Source organism: Schistocerca americana, chromosome 10, assembly GCF_021461395.2.
Source record: "Schistocerca americana isolate TAMUIC-IGC-003095 chromosome 10, iqSchAmer2.1, whole genome shotgun sequence".
Taxonomy (NCBI): domain Eukaryota; kingdom Metazoa; phylum Arthropoda; class Insecta; order Orthoptera; family Acrididae; genus Schistocerca; species Schistocerca americana.
The window spans coordinates 141,057,877-141,078,584 of NC_060128.1; the positions used below are offsets into that span (position 1 = coordinate 141,057,877).

A 20,708-nucleotide genomic window follows, 5' to 3' on the forward strand; every position below is an offset into this window, starting at 1 on the left:
TACGTGCCTACCCACACCGAAGCGTGGGACGAAGCATGCCGCCAGCAGTAAGACATGGAAAACACAGGAAGAAAGTGGTAGAGGGAGCTAAAACAATATAGCAGATGGAAGTGGCTGGCTGACCGCAAGGAAAAAAGGGAGGAGCCAGCCACTTTGCAATACACTAAAACCTCCAGCCTAAAACTTGAGGTCAGAGTCCAGACACATCACAAAACTTAAAAACCCTAGACACACACGTCTCATCATTGGCTAAAACACAGGGCAGATCCCCAGCAACTTGTGCTTCTGCCCTTGCATCGCGGTATAAAATGCAGTCTGTTAAAATGTGCCGGACAGAGATGTGCACACCACAAGCAGCACAAAACGGGGGATCCTCCCGCCGTAATAGAAAGCTATGTGTGAGAGGACAGTGCCCGATCTGAAGACGCGTGAGGGTCACTTCTCCCGCCTGAGCAACCGGCAGCAGGAACGCCACGTCCGAGTTGTTGACTTCACCAACCGCAGTTTATTGGCCGTCACCGCCAGCCATTCTTCCTCCCACCACTCCATGCACTTCTTGTGGAGTGCAGAAATGACAGACTGCAAGGGAATAGGACACTAGACCACATCGTGCTCTCTGCACGCCTCCTTGGCAGCCCGATCGGCCTGTTCATTGCCCCATATTCCGACATGACCAGGCACCCAGCAGATGGACATCGCGTCATTGGAGGTCTTGGGGACTGCATCCATTCGCATTTGTAAGAAAGTGAAACATGTGTACCTGTCCTTAAGATGTCGCTTATTGTATGGCTACCAGTTTCGGTGCTTCAGTGCACCATCTTCAGGCCTTAGCTGATGCTGAAGAGGTTAACACCGTCCATATACGTGATGCATCAGTGGCCAACATCTACAACTGGTTTACGCAGACTACCTGTAAATGGCATGTTATCTGTCCAACCATCAACTATCAATTATGAACTCATAGCTGGACAGACAACACCGAGAGTTACAGGCAGCCTGTGTAAAGCAGTTGTAGATGTTGGGCAATGATGCATCGTGTATGATCCCTTCAGCATCAGATGAGACCTAAAGACGGTGCACTGAAGCACCGAAACTGGAAGCCATACAATAAGTGACATCATAAGGACGGTTGTAGGTGCTTGATTTTACTACATAACGCGTAATTTGTGAAGCTCTGTCTGTTGAACAAATCATTTTTCCTTTCCGCCTTCTTAGCTGAGTCGTAACGTGCTTTTCCTCCGAAGCAGCGGGCCCGAGTTCGATTCCCGACCGGGTTGGAGACTGGCTCGTGGACTGGATGCAGTATTGTCCTAATCATCATTTCATCGTCATCACCGGCACGCAAGTCGCCCAATATGGCGTCGACTGAAATAAGACTTAACACTCGGCGACCAAACTTCCACGAATGGGTCCTCCCGGCCAACAATGCCATACGATCATTTCATTTCCCCCAATTTTCCTGAAATTGTGATCATTTGTTTGTCTCTAAATGTAAAACACATACACGTTTTTCCGCCCCGTTCGGGTAATTCTTTCGTGGTGCGTTTTTTTGTCTTAGAGTGTACATGCAATGCAGCAGTTACATACTTGATCTACATCTACATCCATACTCCGCAAGCCACCTGACGGTGTGTGGCGGAGGGTACCTTGAGTACCTCTATCGGTTCTCCCTTCTATTCCAGTGTCGTATTGTTCGCGGAAGAAAGATTGTCGGTATGCCTCTGTGGGGGCTCTAATCTCTCTGATTTTATCCTCATGGTCTCTTCACGAGATATACATAGGATGGAGCAATATACTGCTTGACCCCTCGGTGAAGGTATGTTCTCGAAACTTCAACAAAAGCCCGTACTGATAGTCTGTAGTACACATTAAAAACACACACAGTAAAAACAAGACAAAAATATTCATTACGTCGTATCAATAGCATATCTGCTGTGAGAGTGGACCCTGTCCACGTGACGGACGCCACGTCGTACCACGGGATCACAGGATTAGATTAGATGTCGATTCACGTGACGTGGCTCTGTGTGTTTGAAGCGGTCTTACGCGCAGCTAACGAGCAGCCCGTGGCGAAAAAGGGCGGACAGGTGCAATATGAAAACAAATCCCGAATATGGGAGGGCGTGGCAAACATCTTGGAGGCCAAAGCTCCGCACTGGAGAAAGCCAAATCACGGTCGTGACTGGCAGGCAGAGAGCTTGCGTCATATTTGGAAGCTTGTCTGCGTTCCAGGAGCAGTCATCAATATGGAACTGGTTACAAGTAGTCCTGAAACCATTTCTGCAGTTCCTATCGGATATGTGTGGTGATGCAAATTTCTTTACCATCATCATCATCATCTACAGAGATGGATTAGGTTCGAGGAATATGTTCCGTCTTGAGCTTCTTAGCTGCGTCGTCTTCTCGACCGACTCCTTTGGGTATTACTATATTGCAAATCCTTTTCAGGTTATCTGCGTTATCGCCCGTCGTTTACATTTCCGTTCATTTCTGCTGATATGTGTCGATTATTTCTGTTAATGCAAAAATTTTACGGTCGTTTCTAATGTCTTCGTTTCTTACTCAGGCTTCTCGTTTACGAGCTTTAATTGATCTGACGAATTTAGTTTATTGTGTCATTACTCGACTCATGTTTTCCTATTTCCTATCCGAGCCTCAGATCCGAAAAGTAGCAATGAAACAGGTAGTGTTTTGTAGAATTTCAGTTGCGTTTCATTAAAGTTCTTTTTATTCTTCCATAGATACCCTGAGATTTCGCCGTCTTATTCTTTATAGCTTTACCGCTACTAAAAGAAATTCGCAGCTTAAGTAGTTAGCGGGCGCTGATAACCTCGCTGTTGTGCGCCCTAAAACACTAATAATCATTTTAAGTAGTTAAAATGCCTTACTTTCTCGATTGTGTGTCTGTTATCAATATCTTTGAACACGCCTGTTCTTTTCCTCGAAATGCTATTGCTTTTGAATTTTCTGTAGAAGTTTTGAGTTTATAATTTTGACCGATCTGGTTTAATTTAAGAATATATCTTTGTCAGCCTTCTTCTGAAGTGGATATAATCATACATAAAGCGTACGGTAATGTTTTTATATACTGGTCTTTATCTAGTGTTATTCCGTTGTTGTTTTTTGTGTCCTCATTCCACTTTCTAATAATGTCATTTATAAATCAGTTGAATGAAATCGGTGAAAGGTTTCAACCTTCTTTAGCTTCTTGGATAGTCATAATGTCTTTTTTACTAATTTTGTTCTCTTTTTATTTTCGTTTCATTATAGGGGCTATAAGCTTTTTACTGCTCATGTCACTGAATTCCATTTCCATGAAATATTGAGCAAGCAGTGTTTCGTCTTGTTTAATCTGTCAAACGTCTTGACACAGTCGATTAAAGCTATGTGTACGTCTCATTATCAAATTCTCTTCTTTTATTTCATTGAAGTTTCCCGAAAATTCGAGAAAGATAAGGGCTGTGTTTCGGGCGCAAAAGTGTGAGGTTAAATACTACGGTAATAGTGTACATTTCGAGGAAGGAATTATTTTATTTATCTTTTGCTAGTAACAAGGGGAGACTAAGCGAAGTTGGCTGCATAAATGATGTGTGTACAGGAAGACTACTAACCGATGAGACAGGAGCCTTTATGTAAACTAGGAAAGCCAACCAAAGGTAGAATCCCAAGGTGTGAGGTCTGATCTGGGAGCCCACCGGCTATGAACTTCATATTTTACTCGTCCACTTCTGTCCAACTTCCTAGACCTCACACCTTGTGACTTTTTATCTGTAGGGTTACATAAAAAATGGTTCAAATGGCTCTGAGCACTATGGGACATCTGAGGTCATCAGTCCCCAAGACTTAGAACTACTTAAACCTACCTGACCTAAGGACATCACACACATCCATGCCCGAGGCAGGATTCGAATCTGTGACCGTAGCAGCAGCGCGGTTACGGACTGCAGCGCCTAGAACTGCTAGTCCACAGCAGCCTGCTGAAATGTATTCCCCAGAGTCCGATATGGAAGGAGTTCAGAGATTACCAGACAAGTGAGTGTAATACTTTCAGTGGCTTCAATACCTTTAACAACGTGGAAACCGTGCACTGTTGCGCCACACATAGCTCGTGCAGAAAAATTAACATTGTTAAAGTGACGAATTCTTATCACTCTTGTTTTTAAATTCAATACTATGCTAGCTAAGATAGAGAGAGTGTTGTTTTCCGTCTGATCACCTAACAAGCATATTGCCTGAGTTTTACCATATACTATTCCCTTTTGTTTCAAAATTAAATGACATTCGAAGCTATACTGTTCTCTGCTCGTCTCTTTTTACTTCTTTACTGGAACTGTTCGTATCAGCCGGTCGAAGTGGCCGTGCGGTTAAAGGCGCTGCAGTCTGGAACCGCAAGACCGCTACGGTCGCAGGTTCGAATCCTGCCTCGGGCATGGATGTTTGTGATGTCCTTAGGTTAGTTAGGTTTAACTAGTTCTAAGTTCTAGGGGACTAATGACCTTAGCAGTTGAGTCCCATAATGCTCAGAGCCATTTTTTTGTTCGTATCATTGCAGGTTAGTTGGATCACTTGCCTGGCCAGTGCTGTCCAAGATAAATGCGCCGGAAAAGCTGTTGCCCCGTGTTACCGCCGAGTCGATGTGCCCGAAACCCACAGCATAAGAGGTATCCTCATTATCGTACTTCACTGTACTGCAGACAGCTTCGCGTGCGCTGCACGTGAAACGGAACCCAATGAGGTTCCAGCTAACACGGAAGGATACGTAGTGCTATCCGGAATGAGATTTTCACTCTGCAGCGGAGTGTGAGCTGATACGAAACTTCCTGACAGATTAAAACTGTGTGCCAGACCGAGACTCGAACTCGGGACCTTTGCTTTTCGCGGGCAAGTGCTCTACCATCTGACCTACCCAAGGACGACTCACGCCCCGTCCTGACAGCTTTACTTCCGCCAGTACCTCGTCTCCTCGTCTCCTACCTTCCAAACTTTACTGAAGCTCTCCTGCGAATCTTGCAGAACTAGCACTCATGAAAGAAAGGATATTGCGGAGACATGGCTTAGCCACAGCCTGGGGGATGTTTCCAGAACGAGATTTTCACTCTTCAGCGGAATGTGGGCTGATATGAATCTTACTACCAGATTAAAACTGTGTGCCGGACCGAGCCATGTCTCCGCAATATCCTTTCTTTCAGGAGTGCTAGTTCTGCAAGGTTCGCAGGAGAGCTTCTGTAAAGTTTGGAAGGTAGGAGACCAGGTACTGTCAGAAGTAAAGCTCTGAGGACGGGGCGTGAGTTGTGCTTGGGTAGCTCAGATGGTAGAGCACTAGCCCGCGAGAGGCAAAGGTCCCGAGTTCGAGTCTAGGTCTGGCACACAGTTTTAATCTGCTATGAAGTTGCACGTTGTGCTATGTGTACATCAGGTTTATTCTTATGATGAACGGAGTATAACCATTGCGCCACCTCTCTCTGTTTGGCTGTATCAGTGGACCTAGTATACTTATATGAAGATTGTATCTGTTGTTTCAGACATGTACGATATATATATATATATATATATATATATATATATATATATATATATATATATATATAAAAGGCTCACCTGCCATTTGATCATCTTCTTCTGTGCGGATGCACAAACAGTGCCCGAACTCTTACGGGAATCGGTAGTAAAGCTGCGAGTAATGAGTATAATGGGCAGGGGCAGTATGAATATAGTGCGGGACAATAAGTTGCGAATGTGGGTCACACGGCAGGCGTGCCAGAGGTAATTCCCTGCAGTCGCACTATCCTCTGTGTCCTCGGTGGCTCACATGGGTAGAGCGTCTGCCATGTAAGCAGGAGATCCCGGGTTCGAGTCCCGGTCGGGGCACACATTTTCAACTGTCCCCGTTGACTTACATTAACGCCTGTATGCAGCTGGTGGTAGTGATCTCATTGTAATTTCATTCTACTGTACTTACTTGGGGAACACACGTTTTCTACGTCCTACACGAAAATTTCCTGTACGGTCCAAAGAATGGCCCACAACTTGCGATGCCTTCTTGCAGTCAGTCGTAGAACGCATGGGCAAGTTGAGCCGCAGGCTGGATTCTGTGCCTCGCTGTGACGCGCTGGCTGAGCTGGTGCAGAGAGGGAGAGGGAGAGAGAGAGAGAGAGAGAGAGAGAGAGAGAGGACCCGGCGCTCCTAATGGCGAAATAATAGCCCAGGGCTGCCAACGTGACGCCGGCAAACGCCAACACGTGTGCTGTGTTCGCCGCAGAGACAGTCGGAGGAATGCTGCTTCCCGTTACTACGCTGGCCGCTTACCGATGCAGCCGCTCGTTATTACTGTAATCCGGCGGAAAGGTGGAGGTCGTACGTCAGCAAGACACACTCCGACTGCAAATATTCGTGACGCCCAGTGCGTGGCGCGTTGGTGTCGGCGTGAAAAAACTTCCCCTGGCGCACAGGCGTCAGCTAGTAATCACCGGGTGTTACCAAAAATAAAGACCAGATCTCAGTTGTTTATTGCTGACGAACTACAGAACATAGAAACACACCGCGCATGTCACTGGATAGAGGGAGGTTCAAAGTTTTGACACAGCTGCGCTGTTGTTTGTTCCTGGCAACAAGGGGATTACACCGCAAGACAAATGATTTCGTGTGTTGGAATTTGCGCGAAGTCAGTCCATTGTTCGAGTGCAACGTGCATTCCGATTCAGCACCAATCAGACTCTGCACCAGCAGATTTATGACTGGCGTACAAAAAAATGGTTCAAATGGCTCTGAGCACTATGGGACTTAACACCTGAGGTCGTCAGTCCCCTAGAACCTAGAACTAGTTAAACCTAACTAACCTAAGGACATCACACACATCCATGCCCGAGGCAGGATTCGAACCTGCGCGGTTCCAGATTGAAGTGCCTAGAACCGTTCGGCCGCACCGGCCGGCGACTGGCGTACAAGATACTCGGAAGTTGGTTGCATATGCAAAGGAAAGAGCAGTGGTCGGCCATGCACGTTGTAATCTCTCCTCTCCTTCCTAATTCCAGTTATTGTCCGCAATAAGGAAAGTGTTTTACGAAAAATTTTAGAGGAGCAAAGATTACGATGCAGTTTCTAGTTTACTTACCTTTTCGTGTCGAGTTGGCTCCAGTTCTTCTTGTCTAAGGGGTCTGATTCTTGAAGCTGAAATTCTCACATTTTATGTCCTCAAGGTTGAATTGATCTAAATAAATTAGAAGGTCGTTGTTACGTTAATATACTCTGCCGCATTTTAGTATATCATACTCTCTCCTCCCGAGCAGACCGTGAAGGCCTAACGGCACCGACCGGCCGCCGTGTCATCCTCAGCCCACAGGCGCCGCTAGATGAGCCGCGCGGAGTGGCCGCGCGGTTTGAGCCGCCATGTCATGGACTGTGTGGCCGCTCCCGCCACCATCGTTGTCCCCTCCATTATCACGCCGTCTGCACAGCTATAGGCCAAGTTATTTTGTGCGCACTCGACATGACTGAAAACAATACTTGTCAATAGCGAATCTGCCAGATAGGTACAGTCTATATAAAATCTCGTTACGTGATGCAGCAGACTTTCTTTGGTTCACACTCATTTCCTTGTTGTTTTTGCACATTTATGTCGACTTCATTGATGGTTCTGTCATAAGGGCTTTTTATGCTATTTAGCAGATATTGTTCAATCTGTTTATTATTACACTAGAGTACAGCAGAAGCATTTTGTTTCACATCGGGTGTCAGAAATCGTAAGCCCTATGGATGGAGATATAATGAGAGGTTTTGTCCATCACACTTTTTTTTTCTTAACATCTACATCTACACAGATACTCTGCAAATCACATACTCTATTATTCCAATCTCGTATAGCGCGCGGAAAGAATGAAAGCCTATATCTTTCCGTACGAGCTCTGATTTCCCTTATTTTATCGTGGTGATCATTTCTCCCTATGTAGGTCGGTGTCAACAAAATATTCGGAGGAGAAAGTCGGTGATTTTAATTTCGTGAGAAGATTCCGTAGCAACGAAAAACGCCTTTCTTTTAATGGTTTCCAGCCCAAATCGTGTATAATTTCTGTGACACTCTATCCCATATTTCGCCATAACACAAAACGTGCTGCCTTTCTTCGAACATTTTTGATTACTCCGTCAGAACTATCTCATAAGGTTCCCACACCGCGTAGCAGTATTGTAAAAGAGGACGGACAAGCGTAGTGTAGGCAGTCTCCTTAATAGGTCTGTTAGGTTTGCTAAGTGCCCTGCCAATAAAACGCAGTCTTTGGTTAGCCTTCACCACAAAATTTTCAATGCGTTCCTTCCAATTTAAGTTGTTCGTAATTCTAATTCCTAGCTATTTGGTTGAATTTACGGCTTTTAGATTAGACTGATTTATCGTGTAACCGAAGTTTAACGAGTTCCTTTTAGCACTCATGTGGATGACCTCACACTTTTCGTTATTTAGGGTCAACTGCCAATTTTCGCACCATTTACACATCTTTTCTAAGTCGTTTTGCAATTTGTTTTGCTTCTCTGATGACTTTATTAGTTGATAAACGACAGTGTCATCTGCAAACAACCGAACACGGCTGCTCGGATTGTCTCCCAAATCGTTTATATAGATAAGGAACAGCAAAGGGTCTATAACACTACCTTGGGGAACGCCAAAAATTATTTCTGTTTCACTCGATGACTTTCCCTCAGTTACTACGAACTGTGACCTCTCTGACAGGAAATCACAAATCCAGTCACAATAACTGAGACGATATTCCATAAGCACGCAATTTCAGTCTGAGCCGCTTGTGTGGTACAGTGTCAAAAGCCTTCCGGAAATCCAGAAATACGGAATCGATCTGAAATCCCTTGTTAATAGCATTCAACACTTCATGTGAATAAAGAGCTAGTTGTGTTTCACAGGAACGATGTATTCTAAACCCATGTTGACTGTGTGCCAATAGACCGAGGTAATTCATAATGTTCGAACACAATATATGTTCTAAAATCCTGCTGCATTTCGATGTTAACGATATAGGCCTGTAATTTAGTGGATTACTCCTACTACCTTTCTTGAATATTGGTGTGACCTGTGCAACTTTCCAGTCTTTTGGTACGAATCTTTCGTAACAAGTAGTGATGGACGAGTAAACAAGTACGAAAACTATTGAAATATATAAAGTGACATTTTCCTAAGCACTTGCCACGAGCATTCCAAGGTTTTCTAACATTTCTGTGTGGGGAATGCCGATCAGACGTGTGGGGTTGGACATCCAGTCAGCATGTGAGGCAACTACCAATAACGTTTTCCCTGCGGTTGTAATCGTTCCGCTGTATTTTCCGACGCAATATTGACGGAAGCGTCGGGGTGACGAGATTTCGGGTGGCCGTCTGTTCGTTTGCGAACTGCGAGGGAGAATTCAGCGGGAGGGCCAGGGACAGAGGTGGGGGATGAGGAGGAGGGATGATGTAGCTGTCATTAGAGGAAGCCGTGGGGATGGGGAGAGTTTTGCGCTGCGAAAGGGGTCCAGTTTTCGCGTGGCCGCTCTGTCGACGCGCGGAATTGACAGCGTTCGGAATTTCCATCCGCTGAGTCGATTTTAATTGGCCACCAGCCCGAGAGCCTTAGGCCATCGGAAACAGCCACAGCAGGATAACGCGCGACTCCCAACTTCCGAACTTCAGAAATGTATTTGACTCAGAAATACGCCAAGCTCTATTAACTAATTTACTTTATTTAGTGTATGACATGTACACTGATCAGTCAGAGCCAACCGCTGTGGCCGAGCGGTTCTAGGCGCTTCAGTCAGGAACAGCGCTGCTGCTACGGTCACAGGTTCGAATCCAGCCTCGGTCATTGATGTGTGTGATGTGCTTAGGTTATTTAGGTTTAAGTACCGTACTTCTTAGGGGACTAACGACCTCAGATGTTAAGTCCCATAGTGCTTAGAGCCATTTGATTTGATCAGTCAGAACATTATGACCACCGACTTACTATAGATATAGAGCTGTCCAGGCGATAGGACTGTCATCTGGGGAGAAATGACTGCTAGTCAGACGCACGCTCGATGCATGTCGTATCAGCTAGCTGGCTGTCCGTGTGTTGAATGGAGAAGGCGCGCGATCTGTCTGAGTTTGACCAACGGCAGATTGTGATGGCCCGGAGGCTCGGCACGAGCATTTCGGAAACTGCACGCATTGTTGGGTATTCGCGGTATGCTGTGGTGAGTGTCTTCAACACGGGACGAAACCATGGTCCACACGTCCACACGTTGTGGAACTGGGCGGCCTCGCCTCATTAAAGATGTTTAACAAGGAAATTCGCCAAACAGCCGTGCAAATTGAGAACTTACTTTACTGTATTTTCGCAAACAGTTTCGGCAGTTCAATATGCCCCGAATGAACCTCTCAGAAATTATCGATATTGCCATACTGGGGCCATCTGTTTCTGGATGTCGTGAATTCTCAAGTGCTTCCTTCAAAGACTTGACTGCAACGCCACAATGGATCAACAGAGACCTCATTACAGATGTAGGACGTCGTAGGCTAGGCAGACCGGTAAATCAGGGCAGGCGGTGAACAGTGGCCGAACTAACATCAGACTTAAATGCTGGGCAGAGTACAAGTGTGTCTGAACACACAGTGCACCGAACACTCCTAACGATGGGCCTTCACAGCCGACTACCCATGCATGTGCCGATGTCAAACCACAACATCGGCAACTATGACTGAAATGGCCACGTGACTGTAGGCACTGGACGTTGGCGCAGTGGCAGAGCGTTGCATGGTCTGATGGACCCCGATATTTTCTTCAACATGCCTATGGCAGGGCGCGAATCCGCCATCTTCCAGGAGAACAACTCTTTGACACCTGGCTCCATTGTTGTCTGGGGAACATTCACATGGGCATCCACGAGTCTAGTGGAGCTCATGGAAGACACCATGACGGCCAAGGAGTATCACACATTGGATGAGGGCCACGTATGCGCCTTCATGACGATCATGTTTCGTGATGGCAGTGGCATTTTTCAACAAGATAATGCGCCTGTCACAAGGCCAGGATTGTCATGGAGCGGTTCGAGCAACACAGTGGCGACTAATGTCTGTAGTAGTGCTGGAGAGAATTGACACCATGGATCCAGCAGGGCTGTTCATAAATCCGTAAGAGTACGGGGGAAAGGAGATCTCTTCTGAACAGCTTGTTGTAAGGCATCCGATATATGCTCAATTATGTTCATGTCTGGGGAGTCTGGTGGCCAGCGGAGGTGTTTCAACTCAGAAGAGTGTTCCTGGAGAAGTTCCGGACGTGTGGGGTGTCCCATTGTCGTGCTGGAATCGCTCAAGTCCGTCGGACATGAATGGATGCAGGTGATAAGACAGGATGCTTACGTATGTGTCACCCGTCATAGTCGTATCCAGACGATTCAGGGGTCCCATATCACTCCAACTTCAAACCCCCACACCTTTACAGAGCCTCCACCAGTTTGAATAGCCCTTGCTGACACGCAGGGTCAATGGATTCATGAGGTTGTCTCCATACCCGTACACGTTCATCCACTCGATACAATTTAAACGACAGACTTCCGAGCAGGCAACATGCATCCAGTCATCAACAGTCTAATGTCAGTGTTGACAGGCCCAGGCGAGGCGTAAAGCTTTGTGTCGTGCAGTCATCAGGGATAAACGAGTGGACCTCCGGCTCGGAAAACCCGTATGGACGATGTTTCGTTGAATGATTCACGCACTGACACTTCTTGATGGCCCAGTACTGAAATCTGCAGCAATTTGCGGAAGGGTTGCACTTCTGTCACATTGAACGATTCTCTTCTGTAGTCGTTGGTCCCGTTCTTGCAGCGATGTCGGAGATTTGATATCTTACTGGATTCCTAATATTCATGGTACACTCGTGAAATGGTCGTACGGGAAAATCCCCACTTCATCGCTACTTCGGAAGTGTTGTGTCCCATCGCTCGTGCGCCGACTATAACACTACGTTCAAACTCATATAAATGCTGATAACATACCATTGTAGCAGCAGAAACCGATCTAACAACTGCGCCAGACACTTACTGCCTTATTTAGGTAGTCTGGCCCCTTCAACCCGCACAACCCAACCAATCAAACTTATTTAGGCGTTGCCGACCGCAGCGCCGTATTCTGCCTGTTTATATATCACTGTATTTCGACACGCATGCCTATAATAATTTCTTTGGCACTTCGGTGTTTCTGTGAGGCGTCGGTACACACTACAAAACAGTATTCAAGATAATTCCATGTATTATTCAGAAAACGAATCATAGTCGTGCCTGCCGCGATGGTTGGGGCCTACGTAATCCGGAGAGGAACCCACTGAATGCAGGAGCGGACCCACGGCTGCTGAGGACGTTGCACCAGCTGAGAGCGGAAGTCGATGAAACCCTTGTGCGGCGGGTTGCCCCCCGCTGGCGAGGTAGGCGCGACCCTGCTTGGAGATAGCGGCCACTGCGACGTGTGTGTGTGTGTGTGTGTGTGTGTGTGTGTGTGTGTGTGTGCGTGTGTGTGTGTAATTCACACGCCCTTTAAGGAGTAATCAGTCCCTCCCGTACCACTGCCCGAATTCTCTCCTTAGGTTGACCGTGATTTCGGATGCCGTGTTGTCATGCAGAATGCTGAACCTGGCCCGCTGGCACAATAGACTGTCAGACTTGTGTGATACTGGAGATGTAGGGCAGCTTCTGTCCAGGACCGGAGCCATGATGGTCGATCCCTCGATTACCCACCAGTGCTCGCTGCTTCGCTGACTTCAGCACTGGATACTGGGACTGCATTATCCAAGCTACAGACTGATGGTCTTCTTGTCAGGCACCAAGCGTAAGACCAAGACTAGCACTATCTCACACACAAGCTATTACTATACTGTTACTGTCGAACCGAGTGTGACTGATATGAACGCCATCAGTCCTGTAGATTGAGTGCTCTAGGATAGTGGGGGTGGAGTATTTATGTTATCGAGGAGATACTACACGCTGGCCGCTGTGGCCGAGCGGTTCTAGGCGCTTCAGTCCGGAACCACGCTCCTGTTACGGTCGCAGGTTCGAATCCTGCCTCAGGCATGGATGTGTGTGATGTCCTTAGGTTAGTTAGGTCTAAGTAGTTCAAAGTCTAGGGGACTGATGACCTCAGATGTTAAGTCCAATAGTGCTTAGAGCCATTTGAAACATTTTTAGATGCTCCACTATACAAAGTCTAAGTCATTCGTAATGACCAAATCGGTACTCCTCGCGTTAACAGTTAAACCTCTGCTAGACCATGTTGTGTCCTACCTAGGGTCTCTTAAATAATATTACGATGGCAATCCAGCCTGTACTCTTGCAACAACTTTCTGTTGAGCTTGCTTACAGTCTCGCTCAAGACTCTCCAGGTTGCTGACTTCCTGACTTAGTAACGGTGTTAAAATGGTTACTCTTCCCAGCTGACGGCTGTTGATATTTCCCCTTGAAACTTCCTGTCAGATTAAAACTTTGCCGGACCGAGACTCGATCTCGGGACCTTTGCCTTTCGCGGGCAAGTGCCGTCTGCAAACTCACACATGTTCTCCGCAGGGATTTGCGTATTCCAGTTACACATGTCTCTACCATGGTAGAGCGAAAGACAAAGGTGTCGAGTTCGAGTCTCCGTCAGGCACACAGTTTTAATCTGAAGATTCATGTGAGCGCACACTCCGTTGCAGAGTGAAAATCTCATTCTGATCCTTCCACTTGTTTCAGTAATGTGGTGTGCATACTGTAAGACCTTCAGTACACTCACCATCAGATTATTTGACTTGTCACTCTAATGAAGCAAGCGAGTGTCTGGAATATGTCTCGTGGTCTTATCGTGGTGTGTTTATCTTCTGCCATTAGGCCAGGCGATAGAAATGCCACTTGCATGCTTAGAGTAACAGACTGACGGTGATCAACTTTAAACAGAACTTGATTAATTTTCATACACATTTCTTAAAATAATAACAAGCATAAAAATTGGTTCTGGATGCTATTTACGATTGACAATCTGAAGTTTCTTTGGTATTGGTACTTTAATGTTATTCTCATACATATCTCTGATACTTGACAAAAGTGTCTATACATTTATCTTCATGGCTATGTACAGGAATATGGTAATCTTATTAGGCACAGACTGAAACTTGACTATAGACTGGTACAGACAAATGTAGAACTCGTACAGACTGGTACAGACTAATTCAGAGTGGTACAGACTGGCGCAGACAAATGCAGACTGGTACAGACAAATGCAGACTCACTAATCAGAGGTCTGTACACTCGTTATAATACCTCACGCGTTCATGTATCACTGCGTGAGTGTGATCCACGAGGAGAAATGATTCTACGTAAGCAGCAATCTCATTGGCTGCGTTACATATTGATACGCGGATCGGCGGAAGCAGAATTTGGTCCGTCTCTATGGCAGCGCCATCTCGTAGTGCAGAGATGGACGAGCACTGTGCCTGCGCTATTGTGCTTAGCGGGGCGCGCTTTAGTGGCAAAGTTGTGCACGCGCTGACTACGCGGAACTATGTACACAACAAGTAACGCCGGCTGTTCGAACTCTTGCATTTGCTTACTAATTTTTCTCGTAACACAAAAAAGGAAACCGAAAGATGGCCACCGGGGCATGAGATTCCTCAGCTGAAATGTCGAGGGGAGGTTACGTTCGCTGCCGGACGACAAGAAGACAGGACAAAAACGCTTTATTCTCGTCACGGTCCCATTCGAAACAACAGCAGGGAGAGAGAGAGAGAGAGCGTTCCTGCTTTATAGGCGGACTGCGTTTCTCCGAGGGGACCCATTAAAAATAAAAGTACTGCAGCGTGGCAATGCAAAAACCGCACACACACACACACACACACACACACAAACACGGAAGCGTCTGCAAACACACATTCCGCAGGGATTTGCGTATTCCCGTCACACATGTCCCTCTGAAATGCTTAAATACTCCAAGGGGGGCTACGTTGAAGGGGGTGAGGGAGGAAGGGGGACGGAGTTACAAAAAAAAAAAAATGGGGGGCGAAACCTCTTTCACCGGGTGAAAAAGATAGCAAAAAAACTGAATAAAAACGCCGATCGGAAGCGGAAAGAATAAAAAAAGGGCGAGGCGTACGGTATGGCAGGGATCCGAAGCTTCTGCCGAAACCAATAACGCGAAACTAATCAAATTCAAATATTGGCAATCCCAATAATTTCGCCGTCCTAATACGCTCCCGCGGCGCGCCGTTCATATACATACGTGAGCGCGCGGCCGGGATTGCCTCCTCAATCTGTCCCTAAACTGCGCACCGCGCCAGGGCTGCCAGCCTTGGAACCGCTCATCGCTCACCGGCGGCGTGCGTATGTATGTGCGCGCGTGCGTGCGTGTCCACGCAGACGCGAGGCGGGCCTCCGGCACGCATTACGCGGCGGCCAAGCGGGCGCCACCGACGCGCCTCTCAAAATCAAATTATTTTCGGATTAATCGATTTCTCATTACGGGCTATTTCGGACCGGCATGCGCGCCGACCAGAAGAGGCGCGCGCTCCGCGGTTGAAGGGGTCGGCAGGCCTGGGAAAAGTGGCCTTTTTCCTCCCTCGACCGTGAGCGCGCGACATATTGGCGCCGTCGTGTTGGCAATATTGCGGGCGTCTTTTGTCAGACACAGGGCGTAACACATCTTCCACGTTTTGTATCTCGGTAATGGTAACAAGCAAAAGAGTGCATGACGGATGAAGCAAGGGGCATGTCAAGAACAGACTAGTGCAGACAAAGAAGGCGTTCAACATTAATACTAAAAAAAAAGAACTAGACAAGTATATTCGCGCTATGAGGCTGCCGCTGAAAATTATGTAAATAGATGATAATAAGAATTTCGTATGGCTCAATGGGCTAAACGAACACGGAAAAATCCTTGGTCCGATCGAGATTTTGTCCCGTGAAAGTGTAAAATACTGTAGTATGTTCGAGATTCTGAGAAAGATGATAAGTTATAGAAAACGTTGGGTACTAGAGAATATGTACAAAAGCCAAGAGGGAACACTATGACTGGAAGACAGAGAACAAAGTGCAAGCATTTAAAAGAGTCAGAGACGGATGTAAGGCAACGGCTTTGCCGCAGTGGATACACCGGTTCCCGTGACTTCACCGAAGTTAAGCGCTGTCGGGCGTGGTCAGCACTTGGATGGATGACCATCCAGGCCGCAGCGCGCTGTTGCCATTTTTCAGGGTGTACTCAGCCTCGTGATGCCAATTGAGGAGCTACTCGACCGAATAGTAGCTGCTTCGGTCCAGAATACCATCATAACGGCCGGGAGAGCGGTGTGCTGACCCCACGCCCCTCCTATCCGCATCCTCCACTGAGGATGACACGGCGGTCGGATGGTCCCGGTAAGCCACTCGTGGCCTGAAGACGGAGTGCTAAAAAAAAGATGATAATATATCTGTTCTTTCGGACATGTCCAAAACAGGAGATGGACGAAGAAAACCTGGAAGATGTGTTACGTCCTGTGTCTGACAAAAGACGCCCGCAATATTGCCAACACGACGGCGCCAATATGTGTCGCGCTCTCGGTCGAGGGAGGAGAAAGGTCACTTTCTCAGGCCTGCCAACCCCTTCAACCGAGACATTTCCGAAAGAAAGGATACCATCTTAATTTACATAGAGGATTGGATTGTTTTGGGGGAAGAGACCAAACAGCGAGGTCATGGGTCTCATCGGGTGAGGGAAGGACGGGGAAGGAAGTCGGCCGTGCCCTTTCAAAGGAAACATCCAGGCATTTGCCTGGAGCGATTTAGGGAAATCACGGAAAACCTAAATCAGGATGACTGGACGCGGGATTGAACCGTCGTCCTCCCGAATGCGAGTCCAGTGTGTTAACCACTGCGCCACCCTGCTCGGTCATATACATATAGTTAAGGCTCACCTGCCATTTGACCATCTTCTTCTGTGCGGATGCACTGACAGTGCCCGAACTCTTACGGAACCGGCAGTAAAGCCGCGAGTAACGAGTGTAATGGGCAGGGGCACTATGAATATAATGCGGGACAATAAGTTGCGAAAGTGGGTCTCACGGGAGGCGTGCCAGGGATGAGTCCCTGCAGTCGCACTATCCTCTGTGCCCTCGGTGGCTCAGATGGATAGGGCGTCTGCCATGTAAGAGGGAAATCCTGGGTTCGAGTCCCGGTCGGGGCACACATTTTCAACTGTCCCCATTGACTTATATCAACGCCTGTATGCAGCTAGGGGTATTCGTTTCATTGTAATAAGAATTTTGTTTGGCTCAATGGGCTGGCGCACGTATTTCTTCTGGAAAAATCCTTGGTCCGACCGAGATTTCGTCCCGTGAAATTGTAAAACATTGCAATATGTTCGAAATTCTGAGAAAGATAGTGGTGAGTTATAGGAAAAGAGGGCTACTAGAGAATATGTACTAAAGCCAAGAGGGAACAATATGACTGGAAGACATAGAACAGAGTGCTCAGATTTAAAAGAGTAAGAGAGGGATGTAGTTCTTTTTTCTAGTGTTTCTTCTATTGTTCGAAGAAGCTATGACGGAGATAAATGAAAGGTTCAAGAGCGGAACTAATGTTCAAGGTGTAAGGATATCAATTATAATGTTCGCTGATGACATTCCTATCTTCATGTTGTAATGAAGAATAATTACAGGAGCTGTTCAGTGGAATGAGGTCTAATGAGCACAGAATATGGAGTGAGAGTATATCGAAGAAAGTGTGAGAAGCAGCAGGAATTATAACAGCGAAACTTAACATCAGGATTGGTGATAAGGAATTCTGCTGTCGGGATAGTAAAATGACCCATGTCGAACAGAGCAAGAAGGACATAAAAAGCAGATTAGCACTGGCAAAAGGGCCATTTCTCACGAAAAAAAGGTTAATGGAATTTAATGGTATCAAACATAAGGCATAATTTGAGGAAGAAATTTCTGAGAACGTATATTTAGAACACAGCATTGTATAGTAATGAACACGGCCTGTGGGAAAATCAGAACGGAAGTGATTAGGACCATTTGAGATCAATGGATATATTCTCAAAGACAGTGCTGCCAAAACACAGTTACTAAACACAGCCTTCCGAAATGCCATCACAAGAAAGGAAGACGAAGTAAATATTCCAGAATTCCAATCACGAACAGCTGCCAATATGAGTAACGTAGTAGTAGATATTCTCGGAGTAGCACTTAAGTGTGATTTGTAAATTTATCCACGTAGATGTAGATGTAGCTACTGCAGAAGATTGTTGAACAGTAGGTGGACTGATAAGAGGTTCTCGGCAGAACGGGCATAGAAAGAAATATATGGAAAACATTGACAAGAAGAAAGGACATTATGATAGGACATGTGTTAAGGCATCAAGGAATAACTTCCACGGCATTAGAGAGAGCTGTTGAGGGTAAAAACTGTAGAGGAAGACGGCGTGAGTGTGTGGGTTTTATTTTGTCAAGTTGCGTAATGGATTGATCTAACAAGTACCCTTTGGCTCCTGCAAGAAACAATTTCCACCTCACACTACTATAGAAGTCAGACAGACGCTCCTAAACAACAAGAATTGCTTGAAAAACATTCAGCAACAAATATCTTCTGGAGTCGTCCACCCAAAGGAAAAGGCACAAAAATATTCTATATTCTTACGTAGCTAGTGGATTACTTGGGTACTGGAGTATTGCTAGTTAGTGTAAGAAAAACATTAAACGAACGAAAAATATTATTTATTGCAAAAAAATTCTTAGTAATTAAGTGGAACTTTTTCTTATAAATTAATAAATTTCCAAATTTCCGGGTTCTTTTCGGAAGAGTAGATTGCCTCTTATGGATAGGAATGCTATTAATTTACAAAGTATGGAAAGTTTCTTTTCTCCCTTTTCTTTAAGAATGTTACTTACGTAGCAGAATGGCTGGGAGGCGTGCCTACACAACTGGAATAACTTTTCTAGGTACGGTGAAGGCTCTCGCGTGAGGAATGTAATGGAGTGTACTGTTATGGAGGACAGATGGGGCTCACCTACGCTGTAGTGCACAATACCGTGAGCTGCAACGACTGCTGCCTGCATCGCTCGCTGCTGACAAATAACACAACTATCTCTTTCTATCTGGATTGAGTTTCGCCAATCAAACTCTCCCTACGCCTTGATGAAGTAAAGAACTCTACCCACTCCTGGTCTAACTATTGAAGTGGTACGCCGGTCAGATAACCAGTCCACCGCAATGCCACTCAATACTCGCTCGTAGGCTTTTAACCATTACTCTGTCCGTGTTCACACCGCACAATAAGTGTGTCGGCCAACTCAGTGAACAACGCTTAATCACGAGCGACCCAATATACGACAGAGGTGCTCTCCCAGTGGAGTACTGGGAAGAGACTTTGTTCCTCGCTCTTTGCGTACATGTACGAGCGCACTCGCTCTCGTTACGTGTTCCCGCTCCACGAGCGACAACGGAACGGCCCCTTTTTCTGGAAAAGTTGCAAGGGTATATCATTCGCTGCCTTCCCTCACTCCTCTGGCTCTTTGCGTCAGAAATATTCCGCCAATCAGCGTTGCTCTTTTAAACAGGAGAATGATGTTTCGTTTAAGTCGACCAATGGGGAAATCTGTATCATCTCTGTTGGGTGTAAACTGTCCTCCTGTGCGAACTCCGTAACTACGCAGTCCGTCCGTCAAAAAATGCATCTTCTGGGCGCTCCCACACAATGTAGTGGAATTTGCTTTTAAGTCGAACACAGGGATTGTTATCCTTTCGCTCTGGCAAAAGCTGTCCTCTCTCTGGACGGTCGTTCCAGCCAAAGCACGTGTGCGCCGTCCAACCCCTCTGAAGGGATGTGCCTCCCAGCAGGCTGGCCACCTCCGTAGAACGAAAATTCCTGTGACCGTCATGTTGTGTACTTCAGCCTCGACTTTTTACACCTCGGTGCGCACTTGCGATTTACTTATTAGATTTGCATATCCCTTACATGAATTCATACAAAACTGACTCTACCTTAGCGAGTTTGGGTTCGAATGAAGCGTCTTGATGTGCAGAATACGATTGTGAGGACTGAATATGTAAGAAATGAAAGTCAGGAGACCACGCCACCTTACAATGGACATTGGGATACGTTCAGCAAATAATTGAGGAGGTACATTCCAAGTGCTACTTTGAGATGAAAAAGTTGGCGCAGGAGAGAAATTTGTAGTGGGCTGCATCAAACCCGTTAGAAGACCTATGACCCAAACAAATGTGCGTATCAGTTTTCCAACACGTGCTTAACATCCATACATGCAGTCCCGATCCCCATATAGAGAGTTCATTATAGGTTTTGATGAGTGAGTTTGCGAATATCAAAATATGTGACATATATGGCCGTATCTTTTCATACCATTTACTTCTATGTTTAAGTAAGTCATTTACACCGCCAAGGGATGGTAGGGCGTAGTATTTGCCATAAATGTAAACTTGATACTTGTATCAACTGTCCCTTAACATAGACAAATGTAATGTATTGCGAATACATAGAAAGAAGGATCCTTTATTGTATGATTATATGACAGCGGAACAAACACTGGTAGCAGTTACTTCTGTAAAATATCTGGGAGTATGCGTGCGGAACAATTTGAAGTGGAATGATCATATAAAGTTAATTGTTGGTAAGGCGGGTACCAGATTCAGATTCATTGGGAGAGTGCTTAGAAAATGTAGTCCATCAACAAAGGAGGTGGCTTACAA

General features: G+C 46.2%; 1 non-coding gene across 1 annotated transcript; it reads left to right on the plus strand.

Moving 5' to 3' along the window:
* Nucleotides 1-5,794: 5,794 nt before the first annotated feature.
* Nucleotides 5,795-5,868, plus strand: Trnat-ugu. Its single transcript has one exon. It is a non-coding gene; the product is annotated as a tRNA-Thr (tRNA).
* Nucleotides 5,869-20,708: the final 14,840 nt, after the last annotated feature.